The 9,615-nt window shown below is 32.5% G+C and overlaps 1 non-coding gene across 1 annotated transcript; it reads right to left on the minus strand.

Moving 5' to 3' along the window:
- Window positions 1-210: 210 nt before the first annotated feature.
- Window positions 211-317, minus strand: LOC131822310 (U6 spliceosomal RNA). Its single transcript, XR_009350188.1, has one exon. It is a non-coding gene; the product is annotated as a U6 spliceosomal RNA (small nuclear RNA).
- Window positions 318-9,615: the final 9,298 nt, after the last annotated feature.

The raw sequence follows: 9,615 nt of genomic DNA on the forward strand, positions 1-9,615 counted from the left end.
TGTCCTAGCCAGAGAAACAAGGAGCACAAAGAAATAAAAGACTCCAAAAAAAAAAAAAAAGGAGAAATAAAATTTTCCTTTTTTGGATAACATGAGTTTACATGTAAAAAAATCCTAAAAACGTCACAAAAAAATTTGATAAACAAATTTAGTAAAGCTGCCAAATACAAGATCAATATATAAAAGACAAGAATTTTGTTTTGTTTTGTTTTTAATGTGGAATGCTTCCCAGTTTTTCATGTCATCCTTGTTCAGTGATCACGCTAATCTTCTCTGCATCATTCCAATTTTAGTATATGTGCTGCCAAAGTAAGCACAAGACAGGAGCATTTTTACACTCTAATGATGAAAAACAATCTAATTCACAATAGCATCAAAAATAATAAAATACTTAGGAAAAGTTTTAACTAAGAAGATGAAAGATCTGTACCCCATAAACTATGACATTGATAAGGAAAAGAAATTGAAGGAGACACAAATGGAAAGATAGCCCATATTTATGAATGGTAAGAATTAACATTGTTAAAATGTCCATACTACCGGAAACCATCTTTAAGTTCAATTCCTATCAAAAATCCAATGTTAGGGGCGCCTGGGTGGCTCAGTGGGTTAAGCCGCTGCCTTCGGCTCAGGTCATGATCCCAGGGTCCTGGGATCAAGCCCTGCATCAGGCTCTCTGCTCAGCAGGGAGCCTGCTTCCTCCTCTCTCTCTGCCTGCCTCTCTGCCTGCTTGTCATCTCTCTCTGTCAAATAAATAAATAAAAAATCTTTTTTAAAAAAATCCAATATTATTTTTTGACAGAAGTAAGTAAAGAATCCTAAAATTTATATGAGACCATAAAAGACAACAAATAATCAAAGCAGTTCTGAGAAAGAATGAAGAAGAGAAATTACACTTCTTGATTTGAAATTATACTACAAAGCCCTCAAGCTCAAAACAATAAAGTATACTGGCATAAAAACAGACCAATAAACAAGTAGAACAGAATTGAGAGTCCAGAAATAAATCCTTTCATGCAGTCACCTAATATTTGACAGGGGCCAACATATGTAATGGGTAAGGATAGTCTGTTCAATAGATGATATTTAAAACTGAATAGTCACATAAAACAGTATGAAACTGGAGCCTTATATCACTCATAAATCTTAACTTGAAATAGATTAAAGACTTAACTGTGATGCATGAAACTAAATTTCCTAAAGGAAAACATAGGAAAAATTCTCCTTGACATTGGTCTTGCCAATAGTTTTTTGGATACCAGACCAAAAACACAAGTAAAAAACCAAAAATAAATAAATGGTATTACATCAAACTAAAGTTTCTGCATTGCCGAAAAAGAGAGACAGAGAGAGAGAGAATAAAAACACAATCCACAGAATGGAAGAAAATACTTACAAATCTTATATCTGAAAAGAGGTTAATAACCAACAGATACAAATAGAAAAAAATATATAATTTAAAAAATAGCAAAAGGATCTCAATAGACTTTGTCTTTCAAAAAGTTGTATAAATGACCAACAGGAGCATTAAAAAGTGCTCAACGTAAAAACTCAGGGCAAAGTCATTATGTTGTTGTTGTTGTTGTTTACTTCTGGAAAACACAGCAAGATATTACTACCTATTAGAATATATACTACCAAAAAATTAAAACTAAAAATTTTGGTAAATATTGGGGAAAATGGGGAACTTATGCACTGTGATAGGGATATAAATTTGTATGGAAAACAGTATGGAGATGATTCATATTATTAAAAGTAAAATTACCATATGATTCAGTAATCCCACTTCTAGGTATATATCTAAAGGAAACGGAGTCACTATTCGAAGACATATCTGCACTCTTATGTTCATTATAAAATTATTAACTCTAAGCAAGAGATGGAAATAGCTTCAGTATCCATTAATGGATGAATGAATAAAATAAGTATGGTAAATATATACTATGGAATACTACTACTTAACCATGAAAAATTAAGAAATACTGCCATTTACAACAGCATGGATGGATCTTGAAGGTATTATACTAAGTGAAATATTTCAAAGATTTTATATATTTTTTAAATTTATGTATTATGATATCCCTTACATACAGAATCTGAAGAAAAGGCAAACTAATAGAAACTTAGAGTTGAGTTGACAAGGGGTGAACCTGGGGTGGAGTAAGGTGGTCAAAGGGTACAAACTTGCAACTATAATATGAAAAAGTTCTGGGGATCTAATGTACAGCATGATGATCATAGTTAATAATATATACATACTTTTTTATTGTGCTTCCCTTTATTAAACTTTGCATATATCACATTCTTACAAGTTGAAATTTTATAGGATTCTTGTATAAAAAAGGTCTGCTGCCTCCATTTTTCTAACAACATTTGTTCATTTTGTGTCTCTCTGTCACATGTTGGTAATTCTTGCAATATTTCAAGTTTTTTCATTATTATTGTATTTGTTATGGTGATCTGTGATCAGTAATTACGACCCACTAAAAACTCAGAACTAGTTTACTTAAGGTATATACATTGTTTTTCTTTAAAGACATAATGCTTTTGAACAGTACAGTATAGTGTTTATTTTTTTATATGCACTGGGAAACCAAAAAAACAATAATAATTTGACTTAGTTTATTGAGATAATCTCTTTATTGAGGTGGTCTGGAACAAAACCCACAAGAACTCTGAAGTTTATCTCTACTGTACTATATACATAAGAGTTGCTAAGAGAGTAGATCTTAAAATTCCTTACGATACATGCATAAAAACAGTGGCAACTATATGAGATAGTAGATGTATTAACATTTTTATGTAGATTATATTGCAATACAGATGTATACCAATTTATCAAATTGTACAAAATTTACACAATGTTAAAAGTTTGCAATGTTATAAGAAATCATTTCTTAAATTTACAAATTATAATATGTCGATTATTTTTCAATAAAGCTGGAAAAAACTTTTTGTAAAATTAATCTATTTTTCAAAAAAGGAAGTAAGGAAGTAGAAACTGCAACTAACTCTGAAATAATAGAATATAAAATCCATTTTAGTTATATACACTGTGACAAAAACTATTACTTAGTTTACAATGAAGGAATACTTATGAAGCATGAAGGATGGTCTATAAATAAGGCTGAAAGAGCTCATTTTTAAGGTTTAAATTTAAAATCTTCTTTTGAGATACTAAACTGACCACCCAGTTTTCCAAACATAAATATCTTAACTGCATGAATTTATTTCATACAACTCTATAATCTAGTTTCATAAGAAAGCAGCATGCAAATTTTGAATAAGACAGACTTGCTTAAGTTTCTTTATGTTCAACAGTTTAGGATACTTCCCTAAAAATAAATAGAAGAAAAATCAGCATATTTATCATGATAATTATTATTCATAATGAGATTCATATTGAATTAGAAAATATATATCCTCAGGGGGGGTAAAGTAAAATGAAATTTATTTTGGTAAATGTGTCTATGAATAGTCAATACAATGCCTCAATATAAATGAATATTATCATTTTGAACAATTTAATTACTATTATTAGAATTATTATAAGTATAAAAATAGCTATCATTTTAGCATGGAATATGAGACTCTCATGCTCCATGCTTCATTACAGCCACACAACAACTCTGCATAATAAGTATTATCATCACCATTTCATGGGTGAAAAAACCGAGGAAACACAATTTAGATAACTGGTTTATGATTACATGGCTAGTAAAGATGCATCACACTAATTTAGGCTTTATGATTTCAGAATTGTACTCTTTCCACTGCACATTCTATTACTCTGTAAATACTTGGCTTGTTTTCATTTAGTTCTTCAATTTTATTCATGTGGTGGTGGCTTAAAGCTTCATTTAAAGGAAGCTTAAAAAATTCATTTAACCAAAAGCTCCCAAGAATTAAAAATGTCATGGATCTAATGTAGACATGGATATCATTAGTTAATGGGTAACTATATATTTTCCACTCTAGTGAGATAACAGAGTATTTTTCTAAGTTTCAGTCTCTGAGTGTTAAAAAGGACTTTGTTAAAATAGAAATATTTAGACAAAGGTGATCAAAAGTCTAGATCAGGTCACCTTAAGAGAAATATTAGGAAACTGAGGAAACCAATGGAGATTTGAACACTGAGCTATGATATAATGAAAGGTTTAAAGTATTTAGTAGAGTATAGAAAAGCCCTTTAAAGCCTGGTCCTAGCCTAGCATTGCAGCTTCTGGGATATCTGTCTATCTATCATCTATCTATCTATCTCTCTATCTATCTAGATATAAACTGGAAAACTTTTTTAACTTAAAGATTTTGAGAAATAGAACATAATCAGCACCATAGAAGATCTCTTTATGATAACAACCTAGCCCCTCCTCCCAGGTTGTTAATATTCTCTCTTATTTAATGTAACATTGTGCAAATATACCACTGCTGATCTGCTGTTATGAATGAAATAACTATAATCATCTGTTTGCATATCCTGGTGAAAATATTCATTTAGTTCCATGTTGTGTTTCTAGGAATGGACCAATTTTTTTTTTATTTTTATTGTTAAGTTTTCTAAATATTGTACAACTTACCTCAAATGTTTTTATTATGGGCACTGTCATTCTTTCACATTCTTGCAAGACATTTTTACTGTTGCCCAATATGGTAAGTGTGTAATAGTATGCCATTCTAGGTTTTAATTTAATTTTAATTTTAATTTAATTCCAGATTCATAATAAAGATAAACAGTTTTTATATATGAGTGGCCATTTGGATTACCCTTTCTGTAAAGTACATGCTCAAATCTTTTGATATCTTAACATTGTGTCATACTGAATTCTTTAATAGTAGATTTTTGAATGAACTTTTAGCTGTGTAGGTCTTCTCTATTTTATTTTGAACTTGTTTTCATTTCAAAATCTTTATATTTATTTCCATAATCTGCTTTTATTTTGCTTTGTCTATTATCTATATATTTATATATTTATTTATTTATTAGCAAGCAAGAGAGAGCGAGCGAGCAAGAGTGCAGGGAGGGATAGAAAAAGAAGAGAAAAGAATCTTAAGCAGGCTCCAGGCTCAGCACAGAGCCCAACTCTGGGCTCTATTTCACAACCCTGACATCATGACCTGAGCCAAAATGAAAGAAATAAAATAAAATTAAGGTGTTAAATAAAAGGAAAAGAATTGGAGGTTTAATTAAGTGAGCCACCCAGGCACCCCTGTGGTATCTTAAATTAGCTGTCATATCTTTAAAGTTCTAGAGTATCCATTTGGTTCATTTATAAAATCTTTCTCAATATCATTTTTAGTGTCAGTTTTTTGTTCAATTTGCTTCCCCTCTCATTTCTTTGAGCAGAGTAATCAAGCCATTTTACAATCTTTATTGATCATTTTAATATCATATTTAATCCCATTTTGTCTATCAAATCTTGTTAATGGTTTTTCTTTGCGTGCTTTGTTACATTTTGCTATGTTCAAGACATTATATTTGAAACTCTTATTGAGTAGGGATAATTAAGAGCTATAATAATGGTATGGTCCTCCTTGGCAGGATTTTCTATTATATCTGAGACTCTACAAGACAATCATACTCCAAATTCAGTGACTGACTTTCTCAGTTTACACAGAAGGCAAGGCAGGCTATAGTCTTATTTCTGCTTCTCCTTGTGCTTTGGGGATCTCAACTTAAATTTGGGTTGTACCAAAGTCCTCAAACTTGATTGTTGCTGGATTTTGAATTTTGTTTCTCTAGTATCAAGAGTCTATTAAAAACACAGCTCAGTGTGTTTTAGCAGTTTCAAATGCTCTCATAGCTAAAATGGCTTCAGGGCATATATCTCTAGGCTCTCATTGTATTTCGTATTTTGGCCCAGTAATCCCTCACTTATTTTTATAATCATTCTGATATTTTTAACTTTAAAAGCTATTTTGTCTGGATTTTTAGTTGTCTTAAGTAGGAGTTTTTAGATCACCAGTACTAGAAGCAACAACAAATATACATGAAAATATCTGCAGTAGTTTATCACATCTTTATGGCTTCGAAGTTCCATAAGCTGAGGCATCCTTCTCTAATCACTTAGACAAACTCCAATTTACCTTTTAAAACAACACAAGAATTGCTTCATTTAAGAACATGTTCAGGGATGACTCTTCCCCACTGTGCTTACCAACATTCCCACACACTCTTGGCTACCCACACCTTGTTTATGATCTTTCATTAGGTATATCAGCATCACCAGGATTTTGCTCTAGTGTATTTTTGTCCTTTAGAGCTTTAATTAAATATGAATTCCATAGAAAGTCTGTCCCTTTTCTTTCAAACCTGGGTTAGTTATTTCTTCTCATCCTTTGTCAGAAGTTACTTTATTAGAGAAACTTACAGCTGTATTGTGACTTTGGAGCCTTTACAGTTTTTTGACTGGAAAAATCACCCACCCCTGAGATCTTTACACAGCTTCATAGCTGATATTATTCAGAGATCTGTTCAAAACAGACTTTTTAAGGGAGTCCTTTTCGGACCACTCAGTTAAAAAACCTCTTCTTCTCAATCACTGCTCTTTTTAAAATGTGCTTATTTAGTTCAAATATGCATCACTATTAAAGAAAAACCAGTACAATTTTTTTTTTTAAAGTTGGGTTACCTATTATCTATCTCTCCCATTAAAATGATTCCTCTGGGCTGGGGTTTTGTTGTGCTCATCTTAGGCCAGGCACTCAATAAATTGTCTATGAATGATTGAGTTGTTTGACTCCCTTGCTAGATTCTCAACTTCATGAGGCCAAGGATTGTTCTATTCAGTCCTTCTTTATCCTCAATGTCTGTTATATTGCAGTCACTTACGTGACTAATGGGAAAAATCACAGAAAGAAAGAGTTAAAACTACAGAAAAACCCTGTAGGTTCAATAACACAAAGCTTTCTAAAATTATTTAGCCCAGGAATTGAATACTGGCTGCACTTTTGATTATTTTTTAAATGATATTGAATTTAATTTAAATGGAAATACTTGAATGGTAGAATAATTTAAAAATTATAAAAGCAACTTGTTCCTTAAAGTAAGAATTATATAGGGCTTGCTTTAGGTAGCATAGACAGTTTCACAATATTTATTCTTCCAATCCAGGAGCATGGAACATTTTTCCATTTCTTTGTGTCTTCCTCAATGTCTTTCATGAGTACGTTATAGTTTTCTGAGTATAGATTCTTAGCCTCTTTGGTTAGGTTTATTCCTAGGTATCTTATGGTTTGGGGTGCAATTGTAAATGGGATGGACTTCTTAATTTCTCTTTCTTCTGTCTTGTTGTTGGTGTAGAGAAATGCAACTGATTTCTTTGCATTGATTTTATATCCTGACACTTTACTGAATTCCTGTCAAGTTCTAGCAGTTTTGGAGTGGAGTCTTTTGGGTTTTCCACATATAGTATCATATCATCTGCAAAGCATGATAACTTGACTTCTTCTTTGCTGATTTGAATGCCTTTAATTTCCTTTTGTTGTCTGATTGCTGAGGCTAGGACTTCTAGTACTATGTTGAATAGCAGTGGTGATAATGGACATCCCTGGTGTGTTCCTGACCTTAGTGGAAAAGCTTTCACTTTTTCTCCATTGAGAATGATATTTGCAGTGGGTTTTTCATAGATGGCTTTGATGATATTGAGGTATGTGCCCTCTATCCCTACACTTTGAAGAGTTTTGATCAGGAAGGGGTGCTGTACTTTGTCAAATGCTTTTTCAGCATCTATTGAGAGTATCATATGGTTCTGGTTCTTTCTTTTATTGATGTGTTGTATCACATTGACTGATTTGCGGATGTTGAACCAACCTTGCAGCCCTGGAATAAATCCCACTTGGTCGTGGTGAAGAATCCTTTAAATGTACTGTTGAATCCGATTGGCTAGTATTTTGGTGAGAATTTTCGCATCTGTGTCCATCAAGGATATTGGTCTATAGCTCTCTTTTTTGATGGGATCCTTGTCTGGTTTTGGGATCAAGGTGATGCTGGCCTCATAAAATGAGTTTGGAAGTTTTCCTTCCATTTCTATTTTTTGGAACAGTTTCAGGAGAATAGGAATTAGTTCTTCTTTAAATGATTGGTAGAATTCCCCTGGGAAGCCGTCTGGCCCTGGGCTTTTGTTTGTTTGGAGATTTTTAATGACTGTTTTAATCTCCGTACTGGTTATGGGTCAGTTCAGGATTTCTATTTCTTCCTGGTTCAGTTGTGGTAGTTTATATGTTTCTAGGAATGCATCCATTTCTTCCAGTTTGTCAAATTTGTTGGCATAGAGTTGCTCATAGTGTGCTCTTATAATAGTTTGTATTTCTTTGGTGTTAGTTGTGATCTATCCTCTTTCATTCATGATTTTATTTATTCGAGTCCTTTCTCTTTTCTTTTTGATAAGTCTGGCCAGGGGCTTATCAACTTTATTAATTCTTTCAAAGAACCAGCTCCTAGTTTCGTTGATTTCTGCTCTGATCATTACGATTTCTCTTCTCCTGCTGGGCTTAGGGTTTCTTTGAAGTGTGTAAACCTGGCGATTCCTAGACCTGTACCCCTTGGGATAAAAATATATGTTTATAAAAAATAAAAAATTTTAAAAAAAGAATTATATAGGGCATCTCTTCTAGAAGCAAAATTTTCAAATGTCAAACATCTGAAAGCATAGAAGGAGAAGTAAGAATGTGAATTGTACTTCAATGCTCTATTCTTTATATTCAGCAAACAGCTACCTTCACACTTTTCCAATTTTTTCAACTCTTTTGACAAAGCCTTCAGAGGAGTTACTGCTGATGACAATCATCACAGCCTAACAGGAGAAATTTTATAAAGAAAAATAATAGCATGTTTTTCCCAAATTGTTAAGGATATGGTGAAACTCTGTTGGATTCAAAGGAGGAATGTGCAATTCCATGCTCTATATAATAATAACTTATTTTAATAGTGGCTTTGCTATTGTTCAGATATATCCATTTACTGAAACCACTAACAAGTAATCAAAAACAAACAAATTAACAGGGGTTTGAGACAGGAATTATCTAATCTAAAATTAGCACATGTTCACAGAATACACAACACATATCCCAAGTACTACTATAGGTTTCAAGTAATAGTCAAAACAATAGTAAAAATTCTTCAGACCCTACCAGTCAAATCATAAATGGGACCTTAACTGTAAATCCTTATCTTTAGATCAAAGCGGGTAATTGGGTGCTGAAGATACATTATAGAACTAATATGTTATAGAACTCTGAAATGAGTCATTTATTCCACCACTTTTCCTGCACAGCTGCTGACCCATGTTTTGGTTCCTGGAAATAGCTGCTACCCTGTCATACTTCTTAAAAGCACATATATTGATAACTCGACTCATTCCTCCATTCCTCTGTGACTGTCACTGTGTTAAAATGTGGAGCCAGCTGACTCACTTGTGGTGGTAACTTGTAGAAATAATAAAGTAGAGGAGTTTGCAAAGTATTTTGTTATTTCTAAAAATGCAAAAACCAAGTTACATTGAAATCATAAGGGGTGTTTCAGGGAGAGCTGTAGGATGTGGTTTCTTGTGTAATCCACAGAGATTAGCTCCAACACATATTTAAACTCTCCTCTAGGAACAACCTTAATGGTAAAGC

This window comes from Mustela lutreola, chromosome X, assembly GCF_030435805.1.
Source record: "Mustela lutreola isolate mMusLut2 chromosome X, mMusLut2.pri, whole genome shotgun sequence".
In the NCBI taxonomy this organism is placed as follows: Eukaryota; Metazoa; Chordata; class Mammalia; order Carnivora; family Mustelidae; genus Mustela; species Mustela lutreola.